This window comes from Atractosteus spatula, chromosome 13 (genome assembly GCF_055471065.1).
Source record: "Atractosteus spatula isolate fAtrSpa1 chromosome 13, fAtrSpa1.hap1, whole genome shotgun sequence".
NCBI lineage: Eukaryota > Metazoa > Chordata > Actinopteri > Semionotiformes > Lepisosteidae > Atractosteus > Atractosteus spatula.
The window spans coordinates 39,433,397-39,447,658 of record NC_142718.1 but is presented as its reverse complement, the minus strand read 5'-3'; the positions used below and the strand labels follow the sequence as shown (position 1 = coordinate 39,447,658).

The 14,262-nt window shown below is 42.9% G+C and overlaps 1 protein-coding gene across 1 annotated transcript in view; it reads right to left on the bottom strand.

The window, feature by feature from the left end:
• sema5ba (sema domain, seven thrombospondin repeats (type 1 and type 1-like), transmembrane domain (TM) and short cytoplasmic domain, (semaphorin) 5Ba) overlaps positions 1-13,169 on the bottom strand; it is a 112,541-nt gene extending 99,372 nt beyond the window's left edge. The window contains exon 1 of the mRNA XM_088931005.1: positions 13,032-13,169. The gene's annotated coding sequence lies outside the window, so the exon portion shown is untranslated. The remainder of the gene's footprint in view (positions 1-13,031) is intronic.
• Between the last annotated feature and the right edge of the window lie 1,093 nt (positions 13,170-14,262).

Sequence of the window (14,262 nt, the reverse complement as noted above, 5' to 3'; positions counted from 1 at the left end):
AACATCACTGTGGAGACAACTAATGAACGGACGCGAATTGTTAAACCAGTTACAAAACCATGCAGCTAAGAATTCCACTCGTTTAATTGAAGCTGTTTATACACTTCTGGGTGAAAACACATGCCGTTACAAGACTAGGGTCTGAAAATATTGTTGCGTCTTATCGCCAGTGACGGGCTGCAGCTGTTTTTTCAGTGTTTTAAAGGGATTTATTTACAGTTGCTGAGATCTGTTACCTTATTTATTGCAATCTAGTAGAGGCAAAATGGGGCATAAGTGGCATGTGACCTTATTGATATCCAATCAATGTTAAATAACAATGACCCTTTGTAATGAGGTCATTAAGAGTTGATATGTACTCTTATGGCACTTATGGGCATTTTACTTTAGGAACCTGAGTGCAGTGCCTTGCTGGAGGAACAGCTCGCTACTCAAGAGGGTGGGGAGGTGCCTTATACTAGCACACAACCTTCACAACTTAACCACAACCTCCTACCAACATGTTCAGAGCCCCAGTCACCATCCCACACTGTGGTCTAGATCGGCCAGTACACGGCACCAAGGAAAATTTCACACTATGAATCAAGCCACTTTGGCTTGGATTTCAAGGAGGGATGAATGAACAAAGCTTCTGATTTTTCTGACGTTTTCTCACAGCACCTGCATTAATGACTAAAGCCCTGTGGTTAGTGACTAAAGCCCTGCAGTCCGGTACGTGCTGGTTCCTCGGCTGATCTGGACGCCCCTACAGGCCCAGGGTGTTCCCAGCACTGCGCCGACTTCTATTCGCGAGTCCTCACCCGCATGCCAGGCAATCCTTTCCCATTGAAAGGCCTTTCTTTTTCTTTCACTGCTCATCAGCCACTTTTTTCACACGATCAATGAGAATAGTGTTTCATCTCACAATAGACAAATCAATTGCGAGACACATTCTCTCCCTTTTTTTTGGGGTCGCTGGTGCCCTGCTGCAGAAAGAGCAGCACGAACGTGATGACGTCAGTTTTAACAAACCCGATATACAGCACCCCCAAAACCCAGATATATACCAGACGACAAGCACAACCTTTGCAGAGAGAATAAGTCACCCCGCATTACTAAAATATTTAGAATTGTTTTGATTAAATCAGAGTAGAGTTATATAACCAATGCATTTCTGAATGCTTTGGGAAATACAATATAATTAAATTCATGTTAAGCAATGCCTCTGTTACATCGCGTGCGTTCACAACGCGTTTTTTCAAATGCCTCCCAGAGGAGGAGAAATAAAAATATTCCTAAAAAAAAGTTGTCACGCTCAGCAATTACTGAGGTAGTATTCAGCGTCCATTTGGATCACATTATTCAGCCGCACATACAGAATTCATATAAGTGAAAACCATAGACAACTAAAACATAATGTAAATATTAGTTGAATCCAGTGCTGGACACTGCTGTCAATCTGAACTCCTCTACAGGTTGCCATTATTAGTTCCACCACCCTTATACTTTCAGTCCTACTCAGTAGCCTCCTGAAATCCCTGAATCAACACTGATTTATCAGCAAAACCTGTATTCAAAATACACAGGCCCAGTACATAATGGCAAGGAATATCCCTCTGCCAATAAAAAACGCTGAAAGTCTGTACCCAGAAAGTGTTGAGCAGCCCAGACTAACTCATTTACAAGTGTGTATAGTGTAATTTCAATTGAATTGTAATAATTCCTTAGTTTGACAGTGCTTTTTATCCCAAAGGATTTTATATATATATATAAGGGAATGCACAGCCACCACCGAAGTGCAGTGGATAAAGTATCAGCCTAAATCTCACTCCTGGTTTGACTAGACTGGGTCACTGCTGCCTTCATAGTGACCAGGGGTGTCAGTAAGTGCAGACTCGGGCAATGGGAAGGAGAAATGCCAGTAAGGGACTAATTCTGCCCAACACACCGCGAATATGGGATTAATTACAAGGCCTGGATGTCTAAGACATGCCAGCAAATGGAACTCAGCCAAAGGCTGAAGTTTTTATTCTTTGGCGCACTCACCATGCTAACTTGGGGAAAACAATTAAAAGGCACAAACAAGTGACTGCAGGCAAAGGGGGGAAATGCTCTTGGAGCATAATAATACCTCAAGAAATAGTAACAGGATTATATTTTAAACAAGGGATGAACCTGCTTTTGCAAAATGCAAAACCATATAGTTCTACCCTCAAACCCCATTGCAAGAAATTCCGTTTGGATCCTGGATACCAGCGTTTGTTTCCTGTAAGGCTGAGAATTAGAAGCAGTAATATATGACGCGGATAGAGCTCCGACATTTAACAAGCATTAATGAAACTATTCCTGTCCCTCTTTCAACGCCTTAGGAGACACCTGGGCAAACTGCCATTAAATGAGAGGAGGACTTGATGGTTTTGTTTGATTTCCTTACACTAACAAGCCCAAATACAGGTACAGTACAAACCTCACACGACAACACACAACAGGAAGGTTTAGGTTTAACCAGATCAACTTTTTTCTCCGGTAAAATGTAAAAATCTCAAAATATTTCTAGGTCTAAAAAAAACTCTAAGCCTCAAATATGTTGAACAAGAACAAGGAAAGCTAACAGTTAGATCCCTGTTTTCATGTTGCGTTGAAGAATGGAGTCCCTCATTGAGGAGGGAATCCATCGAGAGGTGACCTGTTCCTTTAACACACGTTCTGCAGACTCCAGTTAGCTGTAACTACCAAGGGAAGCTTGAGAGTGTAAGGAATGGAGGACTCACACAAGTACCCCTGGCACTCAACTACCACCTGGGAAAACAAGCCTCCGTTCATCAAACCTAAGCCGCATCACAAAATCTGAGCAAATGTTGTTGTTTTTTTGTGAAGTACATAAAACAAAGACCACTGAAACATTTTCCCAGTTTCCTCGTAGATCTGTCAAAAAGACATGAGAACTCTTTTTAGAGCAGGCCAAATAACGCTGCAATACATCAAACACAGCAAGTACCTGTAATCTGAAAACCAAACAGGGGGGCTCTCGGAGCTAGGAGCAAATCAGCAAACATGTCATTCAGACTACAAAGGCCCCTGTTCCAAGGAGCAGGGGAAATTAATGGGCCTTTCCAAAGGCCAGCTGGCAGAGAGGTAACACATGCAGAATACAGGAGAAACATCTGTAAGATATGAGTTCCTGTGGTTTCCCCGTACCTATGGGGAAAGAACTAGTTACTTTTTACTTAAGAGTAAAAAGTCATTAGCGAGAAACTTGTTCAGACGTGTAGCAGCTCTTCAAATTTACCTAGAGGGTTTACACCCCCCCCACCCCCATTCTGAGACTTTTTTGCTTGTTCACCTATATTGAAATGTTGTTAATGTGCCACCAGCCAAAGCTTCCTACCATACTACTGAAGGTTATATTTCCGAGATGCACTATTTGGATTTACAGATGCTAACTTTGGCCTCAGAAAAGAAAAAGCCCTACCACACGCTGAGTCAAGTGTCGGGACTACAGGAAGGGCCTGGTGTGTTTGGAACCCCATCCAATTCCAGCCCCTGTTAAAGCAGTTAAACACCGTGTTCACTTGTATCTGAAACGTCCCAAATAGTTTAGGGAAAAAAACTTGGGTTTGGAGTCAAGGAAACCAAATTAACTTGCCTTGGATCTTCAAAACATCTATCCGTCAAAGGAAAAAGTCGCTTGTCCAAAGAAATCCATAGCCATTCCCAGATGTATCAGGTGCAGGGCAGGAGGCCCGTTTATCACATAGCGCACACACACACAGGGGCAACTGGGAGTTCCACAGACACAGAAGGTACCCAGAACCCAAGTGCCATCAGGCAGCAGCATTGACCGTCATGCCACATGGAAAGTCACTACCATGATTTAAAGGATTTTATAAATACAAAGAGAAGATTCCACTTTAGGGCAACACAGAAATACTAAAATGATTTGAAAATAAAATTCAAAGATATATTGCATATCAGTAAAACATCTTATTTTCTCAGTTTCTGGTTGTTCATCATACTCATTTTAAAATGACAGATGAGAGATTGCTGGGTTGTTTTCCCTGCTCTCTTCTCTCACTTGAATATCCTCTGTATTAATACCAGCTCTTTGTCGGAATTGTGGAAAAGTGCGAGAGCTTTTCAGAGGATGAGTAACAGACAATTTGGGCCTCGCAGAAGATGGCACTTCAAAGCCACAACAGACGTCTTAACCCTGAACATCCCTAATGGATTCCCACAACACAGCAGGTGGAAAGAGGGGGACAAAGTGCTCTCAGGAGACTTTCACTCTCCTCCGCCTGGCCCAGGGGCAAAGCACATTCATACTTGTGACCGGAAACATGGTCTACCTTTCTGGTAAACTGATTTTCAGGACTGTAAACACGATGAACGCTGAAAGGCAAAATGACAAAGGGAAGATAAGACAGCACCCACACAGATGTGGAAGCGAGATGGGATACTTCAGCTCTTGCAAAACTGTTGGCCTCATACTTCATGTAGTACTATGAAGTAAGTCTTGGCTAATTTACAGCACAGTTTGACGTTGTCACACTTTAACAGGGACCGGAGTCAGTTGTGGTTTACCTTTAAAACTCTCTCAGCATACTTAAGGGAAGAACTGATGAAGGAATATTCACGTTAACGTATTTTAAAAATGAGTTGCCCTTTATTCTAATTACCCATCGTAGCCTGGGCGATGTGCGAACTCCCCACAGCTCAAGCTCAAGTCTTTACCCCATTTTCACACAAAGCAGAAGTGACCTTCTTGCGCAACACACCGCGCGAAACATGTATGTTTCACGTAAACACGTAATTGCATACAATTAAAAACGTACAGTAAATGAACCATTGGAGAGAATAACTGTTCATAGCTTTTGTCCTTCACTTCAACACAATGACTGCAACACGGGTGGGTAACTAACAATGTTCAGTGAAGAGGCGCGAGACGACAGGCAGAGGAGGCCTCACCTGTACGGAAGCAGAGCCCTGGGGGATCCCGGAGCCCGTTTATTAAGCTCAGTCCGCACTATTCTCCGACAGAACCAGCTCGCTGCCCGACGTGCTCTTCATGTACTGCAGCTTTCCACAACACAAACATCTCATCACGGCACCCAGGGGGGGATTTCACATGAAGGTCGGTTTAAGTACGTCTGTGTCAAACGTACAATGACTGGGGAAAGGGGTGCAATTTGTTAGCTGTTCATCTGCTTAGCTTTCCGTTTCAACTTTGAAATTTCATTCTTCCGTCGTTCTCGCACTGCATTGCATTGCATTAATGGTCTTGACCCTCAAACCGGCCATGCAGTTTGCGTATTACACTCTTTGCACTGTGAACTTGCAACTTACTCCACTGGGCCACCCTGTGCTACAGTAGCTTCAATGTCATCCTGTTCATGCTACAGACTTTATATACTGAAGATTACATTAGGTGGCTACATTACGCCACATAAGGTACAAAAATACACAAATACAAAAAAAGCCCTGCACCAGTTTTCACTGCCAGTCTGCAGCAGAAATATGGTAAGATAACGGCTTCAAGTCGTCAATGGCTTCATAAGCTGAGTCTGTACAACACACAGGGCAGTTGGAGGATGCAAAATGTACCAATACTTTCACTGGAAAACGTCCGTGCAGTCTCTTACAACGGGACAGGTTTTTATTCAGTTATATTACAAGCAGCCTGTACCCACCAGGACTGGTAATTGAAAGTGAACTTGAAATCTAGTTCTATTTGTAGTAAGCCACTACAAATATTTTACAGTATGCATTTCCATCAGTCTCTCCGGTTTAAAATCATGCAAAGCCTAAATGAATGAATGCCTGTACGAAGAATGTGCTGTCCTAGTGCTGTACTGGTGTGCTCTCACAGGCATCATGAAATGAAAGAGAAACCTCTTGGCGGTGGGGCACTGGCATGTACTGTACATCAGGCCAGGCCTGACCCTGCAATTGCCTTATCCTGCACTGCATCATGTTCCATTAATGCAGGTGGACTCAGGGCCGACCTAAAAGGCAAGCGTGACAATTGTCAGTTTTCCTTTATCTGTTTCCCAGCGTGTCCTTGGTAAGCGTTTGTCAGTCCTAACCCACCAAGTACAAATAACTCTGCTAAAACAAAATCGATGTATCATGCCTTGGCCAGATGGGGTAATCTTGAATACAGAACCAACGAAAACACCCTGGAATCGGGTAAGGTGCGCGTGTGTGGGGAGCGGACTGGCGCATCATCCAGGTGGGGCTGCACACTGGTGGTGGAGGGGATCCCCATTACCTGTACAGCACTTTGAGTAAAGTGCTTAGAAAAGCACTATACAAGTGTAAGGAATCATTTAATTATTGCGGTCTGTCCAAAACTTGTTTAAAAAAAGACAGCGGTGCCTGCCAGCTCTCGGAAATATAATCCTGACAGGTACCTGCAGGTGGTGTTCCATTGCAATTACTGTATACACATCTAAACTAACATCACTCCATTCCTTTGACACCTGTTTAGGACTAAGTGAACATCCTTAAATGAATTCTGAATAGGACACTTTAGCAGCACACAATCAATAGATCATACACTAAACATAACCTTGAAAACATCTGGGAGATGGCTAAGCCCAGTCACAAACATTTTGCACTCTGCTCTAAATTCCAATTACTCTCCCTGTGTGAATATTTTCCATTAGTGAAGGATATTCAATGCGAAAACAATGTCCAAACATTAAGACTGAAAAGCTATGCCGAGCTCAGACTACCACTGCCCAGTAATTTCTACTGACCTATTAACTATAGGTCCATTTTAAAAAAAAAAACAAATACAGCTGCACGCCGCTATCAGGCAGACACATCCCTTTTCACCGGCAAGGGCATTGTAAGACAAAGCACAAGTGACTTCCTATACGTGTTCTTGAACACCCATGACCCCATGTGCACTGCGAAGAGACAGTCACCTGCATGTGACCTTTACGCAGTAGAATGCTTTGATAAAATCCAACATGGTCAACAAACCGTGAGAGCAAACCACCAGTGCTGAAGAAAAGTGTAGATCTTGGACACGAGAACGTTCACCCAGGCTTAAAATTGGATTTGGATTTGGCTTCTAAGACGACAACTTCGGACCGCTAGGAAACTCACAGCCCCGGATGGAAGAGGCAGTGGAAGAAGGAAAACCAACAGGGCTCCGACAGCTGCATTGCTCGCCACCCCGGAAAACATCCTCCAGCCCTCTAAATCCTCCGAGGTGCCCGTTCACCTCATTTCTCCCACTTAAAAGCTTTCCGCTTTCCAAGCAAGCCAGGTGCAAATCAGGGCACCCCCAACTTTATCCCCCCAAGGACAACCTACACCCCGCTCCTGGTTACCCAAGATGCGATGTACGTCGATTCGGTGTAAAACCGAGCACACATCCGTTGATAAGCTTCTCGACTAGAAAGTCCGTCTCACACTGCACTCACACTCTGCTTTCACACAACCGCAGAGTTGTGTGAGTAACTATTAACTAGTAACTAGTGGGTCCCCGAGGCCCGTGTGCAAGCCCACCTCCTCTCCACAAGGGCGACCTGATGCTGCCCTGGCGGGCTCTGCCACGTCCTTTCTGTTTCCACGGCTTTCATGCTGTTTCCACATTGCAATCATGCCAGGAAAACATGCTTAATTACCAAACAGTTTAATCAAAACGTACAGGATTTATAAATTCACTAAAAGGTAAAATCTCTTCAGTGTTTATTAACTGTATTTTTTTAAGCATACGCTATATTTGGCATTTAATGATTCTAATTACAGGGCTGTGAAACTGTTCCATGAAGCATGTTCATGTTTTTTATAAACATCATGAATGGCAATTATCCGTGCTCATGCAACGATTAAGAAAGGGAAATAAAGGCTTGCGGAGTGGAACCCTTACATAATCCCGGGACTGTGGGTGCACTACAGAAGCGCCCCAAGCTTCTGAATAGGACGACCCAGGGGCGAGGGACAATCCCTCATTTCCACTCCATTTGCTTGGCAAGCCCAAGATGTAGGAGAGCCTCTGAAGCACATGCAAGTAGAGTTGCAAAAGACAATGGGGGGAAAAACCATGAAAACCTACATGGGAATGTATCAGCGTGGATAGGTCATAATGCAATAGAAGAGATGTCAACCAACAAAACAGTCACTGCTACAGTACATACCACTGTCATCCGCTAACAGTGACAGCTTTTTATCCATCACTGCAGATCGGTTTACACAGCACGAAGACTTGTAATATATTTTAAATAAGTAGTATGTACAAATGCACTGTTTGCAGACACTTGACAGATCTTTAAAGGCTAATTTAATGCATTAAAAAGCATATCACAACTGAAATTTCCACATTAATAAAGACAATCTAAAGGCAAAGTACATAAAATATTGCCTCAAATACATGCTTGATGCACTTGATTATAGGTACTGTATATAACCTGTTCGATTCATTCTAGATCTCTTACAGTTTGACAATCTCAAACTAGCTGCAGGACCATGCACTTAATTCTTCATGCTTTGCAGTGTATGAAATTACTCAGCAACATGGATGTTTTTACAAGAACCAGCTAATTACTTCCAAAGAAACTGCATACTGTAGAAATACTTCTGCAGTGTGTAGCTTGAATAGGCCATATTGTGGTCCAGTATACATCTTCCTAACAGTGTATTGTGTTAGTGCATTATATTGACCACAATTATAAACATCAGTGTAATGGTAACATTAACATGTTAATAACATTAATACTACTGAAATTATACTGTGTGGATTGTGCCCTTCCTGAGCCATGGAAATTAATCCTAAAAAGTACTTTATCTGTGGTCAGCCCACCTCAATCCCCAAACACCTCATCATTTGTGTTCTGTCCATTATACTTAATTTACCAGTGATAGGTCTCTTCATAGCATAACAGATGCATAGATGATCAAATTGATGTTTTACTTGAAGTTGCTCCATGACGGACAGCATATTCATTTCAGGACTTTGTGTAAATATGGAAATTTAGTTTCATCTTTATTCCACAGTTACTACAGATACGGTACTATGCAGTGTTTCCTAGCTTCTTGCAGCATACATGCGTTTTCAAAGAATCTTGGCATAGCAACCTCAAGCTCCCACAGAGTTCACAAAGGCCACGCTTAAAAAATTCAATTAGAAGAAAAAAAAAGCACTCCAGCCAGATAGCATATTACTAAAAAAGAACCACGCAGGAACTGAATGAGAATCATTCAGTACTATAAATGCTAATCAGAAACGATAGGGATTTGATGGAATTAAAAAAGAAATGAAAATTTCAGCACATCTGCTTGACACAAAAAAAGTTAGCTCCAAAACAAACAAACAAAAAAAGCCAGACCCCACTAAAAATCAGAATTAGGCACACCACATGTTAACACAGTGGCCGTTTTGTGGAAAAAGACAATGATACAGGGAAAAAAAAAACTTCATGGCATTAATGCTATTTCACATTTTCATAATTGCTTATCAGCGGCTGGATTCATGTCTGACACTCAAGGGAGGCTACAGCCTGCAGGCAGTGGTTTAACATCCATGTTGTGTTATTTTAAATGTTAATAGGATCACCAGTTTTCACACATTACCTCTAACTGTAAACATGACAGCAAAAAACAACCAAATCCGCTATTCCACAAGCCCCAGGGGCTTCGCAGATAACTAGAAGAGCACAACTGAGCACTTACAAAAATAGATTAGCACGCCTCCCATCCTCTTTTCTGCTTTGCTCTTCACACACCCAGTGCTTGACAAACATTTCAAAACCGGACAAGAATCAGTGCCGTGCGTAAAAGACTGCCATAAAGGCCGAAAACTGAGTATTAAATTACCATAAATGCATTTTAAAAGAAATAAGTGCAAAAGACTGGAATTAAAATTTCATGGTAAGGGCGTATAAATATTTATATCCGTTTCCGTATGTGAAGTGTAAATTAGTTTAGGAAATGAAAGCGGGTCTTTAAAAGAAACGGAGCCCGCCGGAGAGACCATCGCTGGCCCACTTTGAAAAGACTACCATGCACCACGACAGGGCTCGAAAGGTGCCATTTACATACTCCTGGAAAAGGCTTTTTCCACTAAACACTTGAGGGGGGGGAAAATGCTTTCCAAGAAAGTCTCCCCTCACAGCACTAACTAGTATATGGAAAAAAACTGAAGGCCAACTGGAATTTCTGGTGCCACTAATTATTCCAGGTGGAATGCGTCAGTATAGACACACAAGAACACCCACAAGTAATGTGCACAATATTGTCCTTCAGAAATGCCCATACTGGTTAGAGACAAGTCAATAGGTCCAAATATTCACAAAATAAAATCACAGAAGCACCAGAGACTGCAGTGAACATCATTTCCATTTCTGTAAAAAAAAAGGACTACTGAAGGTCACAATCCTTTTAATTTTATTCTGTTTTTAAAGATGAAAAATGCTGAACATTGGAATTCACACTTGTTCCTAAATTGTGTTTTTTAGGCATTTTTCAGTCTGAAACAAAAAAAATACAAATCTTTACTTAAACACTCCATTAGCAGTGTCAGAAATACACATATTTAACAAGTACAACTCAATATTAAGGGTAGCCTCTATTGATCTACAGCCATGCACTGACAAACTATGCAGAGAATCTGAGCAGTTTATCCTGAAGTCTTGAACTTTGCAGACTGCTTCTAAATTGAAGAGGCAGCAGGGTTTTACTTGGGCTTTCTCCAAAGAATTGCTAACACTGGGGCAAAAGTCTGCAGAAAAAGACTGCACATTCTAGTCAAGACAGATGAAAGTAATTTTCAAACTGAAAACTGGACTACTCTGTTCAATGTAATCCCAAACTCCGCCAAATCAAACCTCATTAGTAGAGTTCCTGCGGCTTGTTATGTGAACCCATTTTCAATAGCCGAATTTAAATTCCCAGTTTACTGTTCTTCCCACAGGTTAAACTAGTCCTTTTTAAATTAATTAATCTTTTATATTCCTTAATCCGACTGAATTTTACTGCCCCAGAGTGACCAGTACTTGGTGTACTATACAAGCTTAAAGCAAGTTGAGAACTAGGGACGCTAACAACAAAGATGTTGTGCAATATTTCAACGCACAATCTACTTATTTTAACTGGACTAATATATGGCATTAAAGGACAAAAACCTAGCGGAAAAAATGTAAATTTGAAACCTTGCCCTAACGACTGTATACAAACGTAATTAACATGGGCATAATTTTTACTTTCCACCTTTTCGGGAACAAATATGGAGATCTCATGAGGGAAAAAAAATCGATTCATATTTTTCTAAAAAGGCGCAAGGTAGGCACACAACGAAAACGGAGTCAATTTACTTCCATTATTTAGGTCTAAGCAGACCACCGGCGTGCTCGCAGAACCGCTCAACACTGCCCTCTACCGACTCGAACAGACTCTCGTTCGACGGAATGCAACATAGATGACCCATCTATGAACTGATCACTCTTAACTGCCATGTACATGAAACTAAGTCTCTTAGAATTGAAATAAGAAGGTCTCGTGATGTCTGGAATATGGGGGGGGGGGATTTTAATTTCTCCACATCTTTATTGCTTGTAAGCACGAGAGCGCCTGATCCCTCTTCAAACGCCGCCAGCTTGAAAGAAACTTGTAGTTGCAGAAATGTATCCAATATCCTTTGCACAACACACGTCACTTTCGATTACTGCCGCATCGCTTGTCGTTTCAGCTTCTCGACCAAGAATAACGTGGGCAACTGGGGCATTTTGTTCGGAGCCGGGCTGGAGCGACAGTGACGACACCTTATTTAAATAATCCCTAACCTCTCCAGCCCACCCGTCAGGCTGCTCCGCATTTAACCTCATTACGAACCAGTCACAGCGGGCCCCGCGATGTGCGCCGTGGGGCGCGCGGTGTTTGGGGGACTGGGAGCCCCAGAGCTGTCAGGGGCTGATGGCGAGATGCGGGCGAGGACGGAGCAGCGAGACCTCGCTCGGGAGAAATCTGCACATCCCCAGCCTCCGCGTCTGTGCGCTTTCTAATCCCGAGCACCCTGTACTTCTGCACCCGGTATTTAAAAAAAATATGCAAAAATGAGCCATTAGAAAGAAAAACAAAGACACCTAACAGAACGCCCCATACCAGAAACAAATGCTATTTTACGGCTCTGTTAGCCCAGAGGTGCTTTGTGGCTTGAAGCACGCTCCACGCACCCTCGGTATTCCTACAGAACTCTTTCAAGTATCGAAACGTCGTGCAAATAAATAAGAGATACAGTACGACAAGCTTTTACGAAATCACTCCAGGATTTCGGATTGGGCAACCAGCCCCGTGCCTCGCCTGCTGCCCGAAAGAAGAGGAGGTTATCAAAAAGAGTTTCCGAAATGTTGTAAGTGATAAAAATGCCCCGGCTCCTGCAGTCTTTCCTGCCTCTCTGATCCTCAGAAGGAACGTGAGTCGCAAGTAAAACCGCAGCTGTATAATAGACCCCTCTAACTGATGCTCGAGTCTTTAACATATGTGTGCACAGCGGGTACTCTGTTTAAGTAACGCATTTGCAGCTTGAAAAGGGAAAGTTTCAAGAACGAGGCTGTGAATTTCGTCTTTTAGAAAGCGGGCAAACAAAACCGTTCTGTGGCCTTTTTTTAGGGGCTGTGTAACAAAAAAAAAAGACAAGCGGGTATTCTCCACCGTTGCTTTGAAGCATCAAATCTTCTCAGCGGCAATATCTCGTAAGGAAACCCTAAATAACGCACTTCACCGCAAAACTTCATCTGAACCGCATAGCAAGTCACCGAAATACGCCGATATAGTGACAACTGTAATCATGAACTATTAGTCACACGCAGCGATGCCCGTTATGGTCTCAACGCTTTGTTCGTAATCGACTGTAACCGAGTAATTCTAACATTACTCCCTTTTAGAACACGGCAATTCTCCTTCAGGAAAACCGAATCCAGTCTACTCCCAATCCGTGCTTTCTGCTAAAAACAAAAAAAAGTTCCCCGAAGACCTTTTTCAACTTTCCCGACAGCGTCGATTAAAGCCCCCCCCCAAAAAAACACAACCCAAAACAAAACCATTACCTGGTCCCGTTAATGAAGCATGGATTCTTCCCAACCGGACCGGCTAACACGCGAGCGACGAGCCCAGTCCACAGCACCTAGTCCTCCACCTCTGTGACTGCGTATCCACTTGTGGGCTACCCTCGCCTCTCCGCGACTTTCGGCAGCTATTCCCTCTCACTCCGAGAGCTCCAGCTACTTACTATAAGGGTAATTGCCACTGACGCAGGAATAGGGGGAGTGGGAAAGTCAAAACTTGGGAAAGGACAGTGAGCAAACGGCATGCAGCGCCGCGATCACGCCGGACGGAGCTGTTATTGAACAGTTATGAGCAGTGGGTGAAGGGGAACATTATTTAAGGGACGGTTCGGCGTTTTGCATTATGGAGAGGGTGGCGCCGCACCCCCACACGCTCCTGGGGAAGTGCCCGTGTTCTCGCTTCTGAGGACAAACGAGGTACCCCCCAAATAAGTGGTTAACCGTTTCTGAGCGCCTCGTTGTCGAAAGCCTAGCAGATCGCTTCGAAGAAATCACACGCGTCGTTGTTCATAATTGAAAAGGGCGGGCGGCGTCTTTAATCTGGTCTTCATCTATCCTGAAGAGTGAAAATGGTTGATTTGTTCCGGGGAAGCTGCAGAGTGATGCGGTCACAGTGACAGCTTTAATAGACCGGGATTAGGTAGAATGTGTGGGTTTTTTTTCTCCTAAATGGGAATTATTTTTGAAGCATGCATTACGCCATCTACGAACAATAAAAGTAACGGACATTGTTCAAGAGTTATACCAATTTAAAATTTTGCGGTTCCGTTTTCACCCATTGTGCTCAAGCGGGACCACCGTTTATTCCTGAATGTATTACACATTGAGCCGTTCCGCACCTTGCAAAATTGCAAGATGCGCTTAGCTAAGATCCAAACCACTTCTTCTCATAACTGCATACGTCAGATTCGTCGTTATTTACATACAAATAACCTTTTTGAATATAAAACGACATTAAAATTCGGTTCTGTGTTAAACTTGTTTGAACTGTTACCTACGTTTAATTTATACTGTAAAATGTTTATTACTTTAGTACGGTACACTGGAAGTTCTGTTTTTAAATCACAGATGTGTAAGATAAACCGTTTAAATGCATGTACATTATTCAAACCTAGTCCTTGTCCTCAAAGCACCTCTTTTGGTGCCTGCGCTCCGTGAAGTTTCGCACTTTCCAAATGCAGCTCAGGCTTATGGCTGGATTGATAAGGAGTGT